Raw genomic sequence first — 14729 nt, forward strand, 5'->3', positions numbered from 1 at the left:
TCTTCCATCTACACTATGGCCCACTAGCCTAGTCTTGGTCTTACACTGGGTCTTCCGTCTACACTACAGCCCACTAGCCTAGTCTTGGTCTTATACTGGGTCTTCCATCTACAACATGGCCCACTAGCCTAGTCTTGGTCTTACACTGGGTCTTCCATCTACACTACGGCCCACTAGCCTAGTCTTGGTCTTAACATGGCCCACTAGCCTAGTCTTGGTCTTACACTGGATCTTCCATCTACACTATGGCCCACCAGCCTAGTCTTGGTCTTATACTGGGTCTTCCATCTACACTATGGCCCCCTAGCCTAGTCTTGGTCTTATACTGGGTCTTCCATCTACAACATGGCCCACTAGCCTAGTCTTGGTCTTACACTGGGTCTTCCATCTACACTACGGCCCACTAGCCTAGTCTTGGTCTTATACTGGGTCTTCCATCTACACTATGGCCCACTAGCCTAGTCTTGGTCTTACACTGGGTCTTCCATCTACACTACGGCCCACTAGCCTAGTCTTGGTCTTATACTGGGTCTTCCATCTACAATATGGCCACTAGCCTAGTCTTGGTCTTACACTGGGTCTTCCGTCTACACTACGGCCCACCAGCCTAGTCTTGGTCCTACACTGGGTCTTCCGTCTACACTATGGCCCACTAGCCTAGTCTTGGTCTTACACTGGGTCTTCCATCTACACTATGGCCCACTAGCCTAGTCTTGGTCTTACACTGGGTCTTCCATCTACACTACGGCCCACTAGCCTAGTCTTGGTCTTACACTGGGTCTTCTGTCTACACTATGGCCCACTAGCCTAGTCTTGGTCTTATACTGTGTCTTCCATCTACAACATGGCCCACTAGCCTAGTCTTGGTCTTACACTGGGTCTTCCATCTACACTATGGCCCACTAGCCTAGTCTTGGTCTTACACTGGGTCTTCCATCTACACTATGGCCCACTAGCCTAGTCTTGGTCTTATACTGGGTCTTCCATCTACAACATGGCCCACTAGCCTAGTCTTGGTCTTACACTGGGTCTTCCATCTACACTACGGCCCACTAGCCTAGTCTTGGTCTTATACTGGGTCTTCCATCTACAACATGGCCCACTAGCCTAGTCTTGGTCTTACACTGGGTCTTCCATCTACACTACGGCCCACTAGCCTAGTCTTGGTCTTAACATGGCCCACTAGCCTAGTCTTGGTCTTACACTGGGTCTTCCATCTACACTACGGCCCACTAGCCTAGTCTTGGTCTTATACTGGGTCTTCCATCTACACTATGGCCCCCTAGCCTAGTCTTGGTCTTATACTGGGTCTTCCATCTACAACATGGCCCACTAGCCTAGTCTTGGTCTTACACTGGGTCTTCCATCTACACTACGGCCCACTAGCCTAGTCTTGGTCTTATACTGGGTCTTCCATCTACACTATGGCCCACTAGCCTAGTCTTGGTCTTACACTGGGTCTTCCATCTACACTACGGCCCACTAGCCTAGTCTTGGTCTTATACTGGGTCTTCTATCTACAATATGGCCACTAGCCTAGTCTTGGTCTTACACTGGGTCTTCCGTCTACACTATGGCCCACTAGCCTAGTCTTGGTCTTACACTGGGTCTTCTGTCTACACTACGGCCCACCAGCCTAGTCTTGGTCTTACACTGGGTCTTCCATCTACACTATGGCCCACTAGTCTAGTCTTGGTCTTACACTGGGTCTTCCATCTACACTATGGCCCACTAGCCTAGTCTTGGTCTTATACTGGGTCTTCCGTCTACAATATGGCCCACTAGCCTAGTCTTGGTCTTTAATGGCTGGCTTCTTCCCCTGATTTAGCCTGAGTTTCAATTGTTGATTACTCCACAACACAAAGCTGCCCTGTTTTAGTCCTTTCATGGAGAAATAAATATTAAGAAACCTATAGATTTTAAAGTTATGAATGAAACTTTTGATAAGTTTTCTCTGAATCACACTTTCAACCTGTGGTATGCATCCCATATGATTTATTAATACAAATGTTGGTAATGTTGTTCCATCTGACAGTGTTATACTTTATCTCAGCCCTGCGTGCTCTCAGAAGGCCAGAATGGAAAAGCACCATACCCTTTTTTATTCCAAGAAAGGGTTAACCAGAAAGGACCAACCCACTGTCTACAATTCCCAAATAGGACCTACTTCTACCCTTCCTCAGTGACTCCCTTGTTTTACTAATCACTACCTTTTCTCCTTCCTCTTCAAGAGGTTTCCCATTATGAACAGTCTCCCTATTGCAACTGCCTGAACAAAATAATCTCCTTAATTGCCTGATATATTGTCTGTCACACATCAGAAATTAGTCTTCATGTTCCACCTCAAAGTCTAATTCCATTGCACTTACTTTATATTTTAGTTATAATAACATTTCTTTTCAAACTACTGACACTATAAGACAGAATATTTTGTTTTAATTACTATCACATGTTCAACTCTTTCAGTAAAAATTTCAGCAACAAATGGAATTATTTTTATTTATTATCCCTATTGCAACTGCCTGAACAAAATCTCCTTAATTGCCTGATATATTATTGTCTGTCACACATCAGAAATTAGTCTTCATGTTCCATCTCAAAGTCTAATTCCATTGCACTTACTTTATATTTTAGTTATAACATTTCTTTTCAAACTACTGTCACTATAAAACAGAATATTTTGTTTTAATTACTATCACATGCTCAACTCTTTTAGTAAAAATTTCAGCAACAAATGGAATTACTTTTATTTAAATGCTATAGCAATAAAAATACTTCCAATAATATTCCTATGGGTCACTAAGTCCTTAAATTTTACCAAAATGAGAATGAAATTGCTATCTGACCTAGTTTCAACCCATAAAAAGGGCAATTTCATATGGCTCAATCATTTTAGCACACCAACCAAAGTGAATGCCAGTAAATAAATATTCCAGGGAGTAGATGGGCTGTTTTCTCTCATGGTGGGACCCAGGTTCTTTGGTAAGAGTGATTGTGAGAAAGTAGACTGAAAGGTTTTAAACTTTAAGAAATACAGATTCAAAATGAGCCTTTAGAGACAGAGGAAAAAAAAAAGTATCGGGGTTATGAGAGGAAGAAATAAACTGTTTCTTCCACTATCCTCTTACAACATGCTTCTGACCATAGATGTGTGAGGATTTCTCCCCACCAGCCAGCAAGCAAGCAAAGCAACTCTGCATAGACCATGACCTGGGCGTCCTCCAATTCAATTCTACATTATCTACCTGGGGATACCATCAGATCACACAGACTGAAGACTGAGCCACAATTCTAATGCCAACTGCAAGCCCCAGGATGTTCCACCTGTGCTTCTGATCAACTGGCTCTAAATTGGAGTTGCCCCGACTTCCCCTTTGGGTTTGATTAATATGTTACAGCAGCTCACAGAAATCAGGAAAACATAAGTATAAATTCTTCGTTTCCCCTACTCGACTGTCTAAGGACAAAAGAAGCCCACCCAGGCTCCAAATCCTGTCATTACAGTTCATGGCTGTCACTCTAGTGGAATGAGAAGCACGGGAAAGCATGGCATTATCAAATTATATGGATGTTAAAAGTTGGGGATTACACCCAGGTACCAAAGGAAAGCTCACAGTAAGCCATCGCCTCTGGAAGAAAAGTATGCAAAACAGCACCAGTGACCACCTAAGGTCAGAGACGTCTGACACTCTAAGATTGGACTCCAAAGGGGAACACCCCAGGGGGATCCTCTGGACCTCAGTCTCTACAAAGGGGATGCCCTTGGCAGAGGTTCTGAGGTCTAGTCCTAAACTCTTCTTAGAACTTTCTCTTGCAGTTGCAATGCTGTTTGGCCCCAATATTGTTTGGAATCTGGAGTTTGCTGTTGAATGGGAAAGTGGGATGGTGTTGCATGCACCCAGGCTTTTGTGCTGCTGTTCTGAGCAGGGGGCCTGGTTAACATGTGATGCTCTCGTTTGGAAATGTTTGGACCCAGTGTCCTTTGGAGTCTGGGGAGGTTTGGCCTTTAAAAATCAAACTGCCGTGGAAAATGTTTTACTCGAAAGTTTGGTTCACAGCCTTCACTGGATTATCTATTGCGTCAAACAAAGTAAAACTGGCGAGCTTGTATTGCTATCTCATGGCTAGGGTTCCAAGCTATTGGATCTTCGTTCATGTATGTGTACATGTACATGTCTAGATGTGTTTATTTGTATGTACACTTATTGTTATATGTTGTGTTTACCGAACTGACTTATAAGAGTGCTCATACATTAACTAAGTCTAAGCAATTTTTAAGTTCACGTGACTTAAGTATAACTTTACTAAATAAGCTGGCTTTAAAATTATTGGTAAAATAAAAACAGAAATGCCTTCAGAACCGTCAGCATACATTTTTTGTCTGGTTTTATGTTTGTCTTTGCTAGATATTTTGGGATGTCAGTGTTTGGCATAGAAGATTATTAATCTATAAACCCAGCCAAAACAAAATGATCTTGGTTTGTGTGCCTTGTTTTTTTGACAAATCAGAGAAATCTGTGAAAGGAAAATATCTTGGGCCCCCAAAATCACTAAGCTCAAGGGAAAATTCAAGCTGGGAACTGCTTAGGGCAAATCTGTGTCCCATTTTATTCAAAGTCATCCTTCTGCTCATTAAGATAAATGCATATCTGACTGCTTCCTTTAGAAAGGCTAATCAGAAACTCAAGAGAATGCAACTGTTTGTCTCTCACCTACCTGTGACCTGGAAGCCCTCTCCCCGTTTAAGAGTTGTCCCACCTTTCTGGACTGAACCAATGTTCATTTTACATATCTTGATTGATGTCTCATGCCTCCCTTGTTAAAACTGAAAGAACAGAGCACAGTGAATGGGATAAGTGTTTTAGGTAAACTTTTTGTGTAAATTAAATGCTTTGAGCTATTTTTGATGCTCATTTAATATCTGGGTCATTTCCAATAAAGAAAGGATTGTGATATGGGGAAGTATGTTTCTAAATTGTGGAGCTGTTCTTATTTATAAGTGCCCACATCTTATGGTTCAGGATTTCTTGCTTTTTGGGGTTTCACACAAGTTTTAGGTTACTAAGAATTCTAGTTAACACATAATTCTGTAAACAAAATGTGCCAAAAAGTTTATATTACTAGTGAGAAAAATAATAATTTTGTCTAATTCAGAAGTTATCTAAAAGTTAGTTCAGATACAGATTTGAAAAGGTTATTTATGAAATACCATAGTAAGAAACCAGTAAGTAGCAGATAAACATGTGGAAAAAGTTTATATAATAAAATATTATTTAAAACCTGACAGAGAATTGGAGACATTTGGCTAATTAATGTTTTCAGTTAAAGCTCTTAGTCTTGATTAAAATAAAGTAAGTATTGTAAAGAAATGTGGCCGGGTGCGGTGGCTCATGCCTGTAATCCCAGCACCTTGGGAGCCAAGGCGGGCAGATCACGAGGTCAGGAGATTGAGACCATCCTGGCCAAAATGGTAAAACCCTGTCTCTACTAAAAATACAAAAATTAGCTGGGCATGGTGGCCTGCGCCTGTACTACCAGCCACTTGGGAGGCTGAGGCAGCAGAATCGCTTGAGCCCAGGAGGCAGAGGTTGCAGTGAGCCAAGATCACACCACTGCACTCCAGCCTGGCAATAGAGGGAGACTCTGTCTAAAAAAAAAAAAAAAAAAAGCATTAGCAGTTTGGCAATTCTTTAATATAGTTAAGCCTGAAGCCAGATTTAGTGTGGAGCCAAATTTCACATACATGCTTGCATTGCTTCACACTATGTTTACTGTTTTGCATGGATAGTGCCGGCACTGAAGTACTTATATAGGTCATGTGCCTAGAGTGAATTTCTTGATTGCACAGGATGTATAATGATATTGGTGAACTTAAGGAAACTGAATTGTGTAATAGTAATAAAATATTCATTATGTGGGTTTTTTGGGGCCCTGGGTAACACTGTAGCCTCCAGGATAGACTCAGTGGGAAAATTTAGGGTTGGTTTTCTGTTTGTTTGTGCTTCCAGTTTTCATTCATTTGCTGTTTATTCTCCTCTGGGCTTTGCTCGTGTATGCATATATATAAAACCATGATTTTTTTAAGTTCCTAAGTGGAAGGCTTTTATTTGGTTCTGTGGATATTCTGTTTCCTATGTGTTTCTAGAAAGTCATCATTTGTCCCATTTATCCAGAATTCCTAGGCTACCTTTGTTGGGCCTGCAGGAATTAATGGAGCACACCAGCTTTTTAATCTTAAACTAACTTCTTTGGAGTTTAGGCTTCCTGATACTTTAAGTGTCTTGATTATACTTTTGTAAATAGAATTTGAGTAGTATTTCTCACTCTGCCTAATTTCTCCAAAATTTGAAGCTATTTGTGAATATTCTTAATTCATGGGAATGTATTTGTTTGCATTACAGTTGACTAGGGTCACTAGGGCTGGTCAGAGAGAAAGAGCCCAGAAATCTGGCATGCCGGCAAAAGGGCAAGAATTTCTTAGTAGTCAGACACTGGCCTCTCTCAATTTGTGCCAACTGGTTAAATGAAAGGTAAATGTCACTGTTTATCTCCTCTATAAAGTTTTAATTAATACAAAAGGAATTCTGAGGCTGGTCTTAAGCTGTAGTGAATCTGGTGTGCTCTGTGTGTCTTCCTGTATTTTTCTGTCATAAAGAGGGGTACCCTAGGATAAAAAGTGTGTGTAGGGCCCCAAAAGCCCACTATTCAAGATGGCCCAGCCAATTGGTCAGTCATGTCCTTGGGAGCTTGACCTTGTAACTATGTGGCTGTACTTTCTCTTTTCACAACGGTAGCCCGGGTTTAGGGTTCAATTCCTGGCTCAGGGAATGAATCCTTTATCTTCTGTGTATTTATATGTGTTGTGTGTATAATATAAAAGAGTTTTAATTAACTGGTTAATAATAAGAGCTTAAATCAAATATTTTGTCAGAAAAGTAAAAAGTGTAATGCCTTTCATTTAGTTCATGTGACTTAAGTAATCTGAGAAATAAAGACAGTTTTAAAATATTGGTAAAATAAAAATATCTTCACAAATGTAAACATTTGGTCTAAATTATGCAGGTCAGATATTATGTTGACTAAATGCTTTAAGGTCACAAACTGCTTCTTTGACTTTTAAAAATTGCTTAATTTATTCCGGAGCATTAGATTCTAGGTAAGTCTTGGGGACATGTGAAATTAGCCATGCCCTCTAGCTATGCAAACAAGGTTTTATATAAGAAAGGATCTTGTATGATAAATTCTTGTCCTAAAGTAAAATAACTGCTTGTTTAAAAGAGCGGTGTTTAGGACAAGTCAGAAAGTCCAAGCATGTGATATATGGTCTGTGTAAGTCATGAAATAATTTATGAAAAAGAATTTATGCAAGAAATGTTGTACAATTTAAAGGTGATTAGGCCTCCTAAATGCTTTGTAAATGCCACTGTGACTCTTAACTGTAAAATTTGCCTGTTTTACAGCTAGGTAGGGCCTGGGACACATGGAGTTAGATGCTAGAAAAAGTCAGACTTTATCTGCATTTCTTTCTGGGTTCTAGGCTTCTCCACATCTAGTACTTAATTAAAACCCCAAACTTATCAAGGTTTTCACCAAAAGTAAAAGTTGCTAAGAGTTAACATTGTAACATGTAACTGAGACTACTGAAGAAACAGTTTTACATGCAAGGTGTGTAAGAACAGTGAAAGGTGTTGTTGGTAAAAGACTATAAGAAAGCATGGGAATGTACATTTTTGCCTAATTTAAAGGGTTAAACCACAGAAATAACCAAATTTCCTTGTATAAAGCTGCTAACCCAAGTAGAACAAGAATTAAGTACCAAGAAAATACTTTTTGTCAGATTTTCATGTTAAATCAGCTGATACTGAAATTGTTTTAGATACATATTTTGAATGAACTCCACGATCTAAGTCAATTTACCTATGATAACCCATCAGTTACCAGTGCTATGCACCTAATGTGGAGAAACAACTGGTATTCAAGAGGATATAAGTCTAATATTAATTAAGCATGGACTCATGGAGGACCAGGATGGTCACCTTGTCCTTTCTGAGTCCTTAAAGCTTTTATTATTAAAAGTTCTGCATTCCATGACTCATCATAGAAAAGATAAAATGATCCAAATTGAATATATTGGTGTGGTGGCTTATAAATTACTGAAATACTTTATAGCCAATGTTTGGGCCCATATTCCTGGGAAAATAATCAAAGCTTCAGGTACATTTGGTCACCTGATGGGCCATTTAAACATTTTATAAAGGGATTTTATTCAATTATTATTTTCAATGCATGTTTTCTGGTTATATAAAAGCTCTCCCATGCAAGAGGGCTCATGTTATAAAACTAAGTCATTACGCCACAGTGTATTTTCACTAGGTACAGAAAGCTTTTTATGGTTTGCTGAGGACAATCAACCCCTTCACAAATCTAGAGCCTAAAGATTAGATCTTCTGAGAACATTGGAGAAAGGTTGTCCTTGCCATCCACATTGCAGCAAAACTTTGGAACCCTGAACTTTGGGTTCATAATCTCACAACTGAGGAGGGTCCCTCCACACTCTTGGAACTGTACACCCATAGGAACCCTTAAGGTAAAGCTAACCAAGGAAGTCACTCCCCAGAAGAACATGGCATCCTTGATGTGAACAGCTTTTCCCAAGATCACAGATCAAGACTTCTACTATTATGAGAGTCTTATCTTTGAATATTTTTTGTTTATGCCTCCAAGAACAATAGAAATGAAAAGGGGGTCTGTTGTATGCACTTATGGGGTACACTTTTATTTGTGAAGGATTTTGCAGCCAGCCTCATATATGAATAACCTTATACTTTGACAGATAAAAGATGAAGGTCCAATGCAGGTGAGAAATTTTAATGGTACACACATTGCCTCATAATCAGTCAGAAACAGAACATTGGTTCACTCCTCTTAACCCATATCACAAGTTAAAGAGAACATTGCTAGGAGGCCTTCAATCTTCTAGAAGGGCATCATTTGTTAGGTCCTTTTTCCACGGCCCTTTTCCATTGCAAAAGAAGCAATGATTAGAAATGTTTCCCTCATGATAGGCTGTATAACAGATTCTTCTCTAAAGGCTACAGTTATGTAACAGACTTAAAATTCTCTTGTTAAAGTTATGATAGAATTGGCTGAACAGAGAAGTATCTATGCAGCTGCTGGCACTTGTGGCCTATGGAGAAATACATCAAATGAAAAGTATAGAGATTCATCGTAGGGGATTAACAAAGAGATTGCTTGGTTAAATGAGTAGGCTCTTTATCTAGCTCATTCTTTGATCTATTTGATTTTAGGTGGTTTGGTTTATGGGAACCTAAGGGAAGAAGCATACTCCAAACTCTTGGTATTATCCTCCCGATAGTCATAACAATAGTCTCGGCCAGGCGTGGTAGCTCATACCTTTAATCCCAGCACTTTGGGAGGCCGAGGCGGGCAGATCACCTGAGGTCAGGAGTTTGAGACCAGCCTGGCCAACATGATAAACCCTGTCTCTACTAAAAATACAAAATTAGCCAGGCATGGTGGCACATGCCTGTAATCCCAGCTGCTCAGGAGGCTGAGGTGGGAGAATCACTTGAACCCGGGAGGCGGAGGTTGCAGTGAGCCAAGATCATGCCATTGCACTCCAGCCTGGGCGAAAAGAGCAAAACTCCGTCTCAAAAAATAAAAAAGGTAAAAAAAATAATAATAATAGTTTCCCTTGTGTGCTGTATTCTCTCAAAGGTTTTAAATGGTTGCACGCAGTCATCTCTAGAATGTCAAATGGTCTCTCTTCAACTGGAATGACAAGAGCTGAAAGAAATGTGTGAACATGAGGACACCATAACCTATGAATCATGCACTGAGACCAGAAACCCAAAATGAAGGTAACTGAGAGTTGTGCTAAGGCCCTAAGTTTTGGTCACACTCTCACCTAAGTGAGAACGTGACCAAAAAGGGAGAATTTTTTAAAACAAAATTATGGAAGGCCATTGTTTTGGACTGAACTCATGCACTAGGCCCCAACAGACCAAACCTAACCCAACCAAAATGGAGTTGCTTGCATTAAGACGTTAAGGAAACACATAGATCCTAGAACAGACTAGGTTTTGTTTTTCTTCCGCAAATCTCTAGAAAACATTCCTGGCAGCATAGGTATCCACTCGCTGAAGTTCCCATTAAATCTTTTAACCAAATTCATTTCCTCTCGCCTAGAAACCATCAAGCTTCAGATGATCATGCAACAAAGGTTCCAGCCACTACTCCTGGCCATCAAGGAGCTACCCTGCCTCCACTAGACAGAGAGGGGCGAGAGTTCCGTGATTCCCAATAGGTAGGGACTGTGCCCCAAGCCAGCATGAAGCAGTTACAGAAGATAGACCATTGGTCCCTCTGCCTCCATAAAGATTTATGGGGATCACGTCTTTCTGGGGGGAAATGAGGCAGAATAGGGTCTGGAGGCAGGGGCATAAGGCTAATTCACGCTGACTTCCTAGAACTAAATCAAATGGAAACACTTCATCTATGAAATATCCTCTCCATTTACATAGGGTGTACACTAAGTAAGTGACTTTACTTCACCCTCTTCATTTACATAGGGCATACACCAAGTAATCAATGGAAACCTCTAGAGGGTATGTAAACCTCAGAAAATTCTGTAACGGTGCTCTTGAGCCCCTATGCTTGGCCCACTCCCACCCTGTGGGGTGTACTCTCATTTTCAATAAATCTCTGCTTTTGTTGCTTCATTCTTTCTTTGCTTTGTTTGTATGTTTTGTGTGTCTTCCCTTGCTTCGTTTGTGCTTTCTTTGTTCAAGACGCCAAGAACCTGGACACCCATCAACTGATAACACTTTTGGATTTTTACGGAGGCTTCTTTACTTAGGCATGGTTGATTAAATCACTGGCTCTTGAAGATAGACTCAACCTTGAGTCCCTCTCCCCTTCCTGAGACTGGGGGTAGGGCTGAAAGTTCCAACTCTGAGCACAGGGCTGATTCCCTCCCCGCAGTGAGCACTCCATCCTGTAGCCATCTAGATGGTCCAAAAAAATCACCTCATTAACATAAGCTGGGGTGTGTGAAAAGTGTTTATTATAAATAACAAAACACTGCCTTTTACTTTTAGTGCTCTGAAGCTGTCTTGAGCTGCTTCAGGAACCCAGGACAAAAGGCCATATATATACTTTAACAAAAGATCAACTTATTGTTCTAGTCCCATAGGAAGTAATAGGCTTAAAGGAGATGGGCCTGTAATCTTAGATAGAAATCAAAAAATATTCATCTTAGTAATACAGGTCACAAATGCCAACGGGCCAGGCAGCTAATGAATGAATGACGACAATAGGTGCTAGGCTGTTTCTATTGTGATCAAGTATAAACTCCTCTTAATTACACTGTCTTTAAAATAAATGTCTGCGGGTAGCCCATTGGAATTGAAAACTGTAGTTTGTATGTGTTTTTTAAAGCAATTGTGGTATTAAAGGAAAGGACAAATCCTTAAGAAAACAAACTAGGGGATTTAACTGACCACAATTTTTTCTGAAGTGGATGCTCTGAGGTTTGCACATCTCATTCTGCATTATCATGCTGGCCTGGGGGAATGTGTACTCTTCAGACAACGAGCTTTTAAGAGACACCAACAAACCCAAGTGTCTGACAGAGGGTGCACAGGATGCTGACAGGCTCTGAGGCCATCTATATGATAAATGAACGATTTCTCTAGCCTGGAAACAAACAATTGGGGCAGTCTTACTAGGTAAGTGAAGGAGCAGTGGTTCTCTTAGTGTTTTCTCTTGGCAGAGGAGCTGAAATCCCACACCAAGTGGCCTAAGGGTTACCCATATTAAGTATAAAATTTCTCTGAAGCATCTATTTATTTTTTAAGTTCTGTAAACTATTTGAATTTTGCATTATATGCCTAATAAAACCATGTGTTTATTAATATAAAATAACATAGTTCCCACCCATCTTCACATAAAATTGCTGTGTTAGGAATACGAATCATTAAACTTTATTGAGTACCTACTATGTACCAGATACTGCTCTAAGTGAGTTTTACAACTTTATGGGGGGGGGGGTGCTTAATTATCATACCCATTTTACAGATAAGAAAACTAAGAGAGATGTTATGTCACACAGCTTCAGGGGCAGAGTCAGGATGTGAAGCCAGAAAATCTAATATCAGAGCCTGTGTCCTTCACCACTCCACCAAAGCACTCTTCAAACTTCCATTGGTGCTCCAAAAGCCCAGGACAAGAGTTCAACATTGGACTTCAAATTAAATAGTAACTCCTACAGCTTAACTGTTCACACTGTAGAACAATAGTGCTCAGAATCATTTTCACATGCTACGCAAGATCTAAAATCAAGGTCAATTACTATGCAATTTCCCAATATAAACTAAGATTAATTTTTTCAAAAGATACTCAGCAACTACAGGTTGAAATGTTAATCAGGATAGCGATTTGACTGAGTTTTTAAAATTGTATAGTCACCCCTCGGTATCTGTGGGGGATTGGTTCCAAAACCCACCAAGGATACCAAAATCCATGGATGCTCAACTCCCTGGCAAAAAATGGCATAATATTTGCATATAAACTGTGCACATCCTGCCATATACTTTAAATCATCTCTAGATTACTTATAATACCTAACACAATGTAAGTGATGTGTAAATAGTTGTTACACTGTATTGTTTTGATTTGTATTATTTTTATTATTGTATTGTTATTTTTTATTTTTTCTGAATATTTTTTAATCTGAGGTTGGTTGAATCTGTGTATGTGGAACCCGTGGATCCAGAGGGCCGACTGTAGTTCCATTTAAGCCCCAGAATCAACAGGCCAGCATGGTAATCAGACCTTCAGGGGTCTCTGATTTTGGTTAATGATCACGAATCTTGTGGGATCAAATGTTGTTGGTAGTGCTGCTGTCAGTGACATGGTTTTCTGGAATTGTGAGTTTCTGAACAAAACAAAGGGCAGTTATCCCTCAGGATCCGTCGGAGATTTGTTCTAGGACTCTCTAAGGATACCAAAATCTACAGATGCCCAAGTCCCATATATAAAATGGTGTGGTATTTGCATATAATCTACACACATCCTCCTAGGTATTTTAAATGATCTCAAGATTACTTAAAATATTTGACACGGTACATTGTAAATGCTATGTAAATATTTGTTACACTGTACGGTTTAGAAAATAATGACAAGAAGAAAAAATCCATACATGTTCAGTGCCAACTCTGAGCACAGGGCTGGTTCCCCCTGGCAGCCAGCAACCCATCCTGTAGCCAAAATTTTTCCCCAATTCCCTAAATATTTTTGATCTGGGGTTGGTTGAATCCAGGGGAGCAGAACCTACTGGAATGGAATCCGTGGATATGGAGGGCTGACTATACTTTTAGTGGCTATACCAAACCTGGCAAGTTCCCCATGAAAAATCAACAATCCACTGTTCCTCCTCGGGCATCAACAGTTCATCCACATTAAAGGCACTGTGAATAAGGGTTACTATGACCTTGATTTTACTTTCTCTAAAATAACTCCAACCTTTTACAAAAGTCAACCCCAAATGGGTCATGGCTGTAAACTTTAAACTTTTAGAAAAAAAATGTAGGAAAAATCTTAGGCATCTGAGGCTAGTCAAAGGGTTCTCAGACTTGACCATAAAAGCATGATCCACAAATGTTAAAACTGATAAACCGGAACTCAGCAAAATTTAAAACTTGCTCTGCAAAAAAACCCTAAGAAGATGAGAAGACAAGCTACAGACTTAAAGAAAAATATCTGCAAAGCACATGACTAGTACCTAGAATATATAAAGAACTCCCAAAACTCAACATTAAAAAAAAAAAATTCAATTACAAAATGGATCAGACATGCACAGACATTTCACCAAAGAGGATATAAAGATGGCAAATAATCTCACAGAAAGATGCTTAACCATATTAGCCATTACAGAAATATGAATTAACACTGCAGTGAACTACCACTACTAGAAGAGCTAAAAATGACTCCAAATGCTAGGGAGGATGCTGAGAAACTAGATCTCTCCTACACTGCTGGTGAGAATGAAAAACGGCACATCCTCTTTGGAAAACAATTTGTGGTTATCTTTAAAAAGATATGTCTATGTTTGAATTCAGAATACAAAAATAATCTATTTCCATGGTCAATATTAGAAGTAAAAAAAATTACTATTTCTTTATATGATGTGGCTACTACATAGACTAATAGACTGGGAAAGTCAATAGTAGGCCTTCCCCTAATTCAACAACAGTTGGTTCAAATCTGACCACAGCCCAAGAGGCTACTTAATCTATTTTGCTCCATTAATGAAGATGCAGTGACAACTGTCGCGGAAGTTGAGGCCTCCAAACCCAGGCTGTCTTCCAGGATTCTGGTTCCCTCCACCAATCGAAACTGCACTTTTCACAGAAAAAATAAAATGGGTCTGGTTAGACAAGAGCACCTCCCTCCCCTATTAAAAGAAGTGGGGCAGATCTCTTCCGACAGCATGCCATGTGCCAGCATCTTCCCTTTAGTTCCATTCTTCACTCTCCTCTGTGCCCCAACAGACTCCAGGAGATTTGGAGTGGGAGGGGCGGAAGGCAGGCTGGACTTTCAAGCTCCAGGAACTGCCAGCTCTCTTTACCTTCAGGGCTAAAGGGGGTGCTGGCGGTTACTGGCCTTGGAGTGCTACACCATCCTTCCTTTTCCTCAAAACAATGGTA

General features: G+C 40.1%; 1 protein-coding gene across 5 annotated transcripts in view; it reads right to left on the reverse strand.

Moving 5' to 3' along the window:
• The window catches only part of LINS1 (lines homolog 1), a 34627-nt gene that overhangs the window by 13802 nt on the left and 6096 nt on the right, over nucleotides 1-14729 (reverse strand). For 2 of the 5 annotated variants that reach the window (XM_055099022.2, XM_055099021.2), the window contains exon 2: nucleotides 4717-4825. The exons of 2 other annotated variants lie outside the window; for them this stretch is intronic. The gene's annotated coding sequence lies outside the window, so the exon portion shown is untranslated. Of the gene's footprint in view, nucleotides 1-4716; nucleotides 4850-14729 lie in introns of those variants that run through there. One more of the 5 variants, XM_008953822.4, reaches the window with a different exon arrangement.

This window comes from Pan paniscus, chromosome 16 (genome assembly GCF_029289425.2).
Source record: "Pan paniscus chromosome 16, NHGRI_mPanPan1-v2.0_pri, whole genome shotgun sequence".
Lineage (NCBI taxonomy): Eukaryota > Metazoa > Chordata > Mammalia > Primates > Hominidae > Pan > Pan paniscus.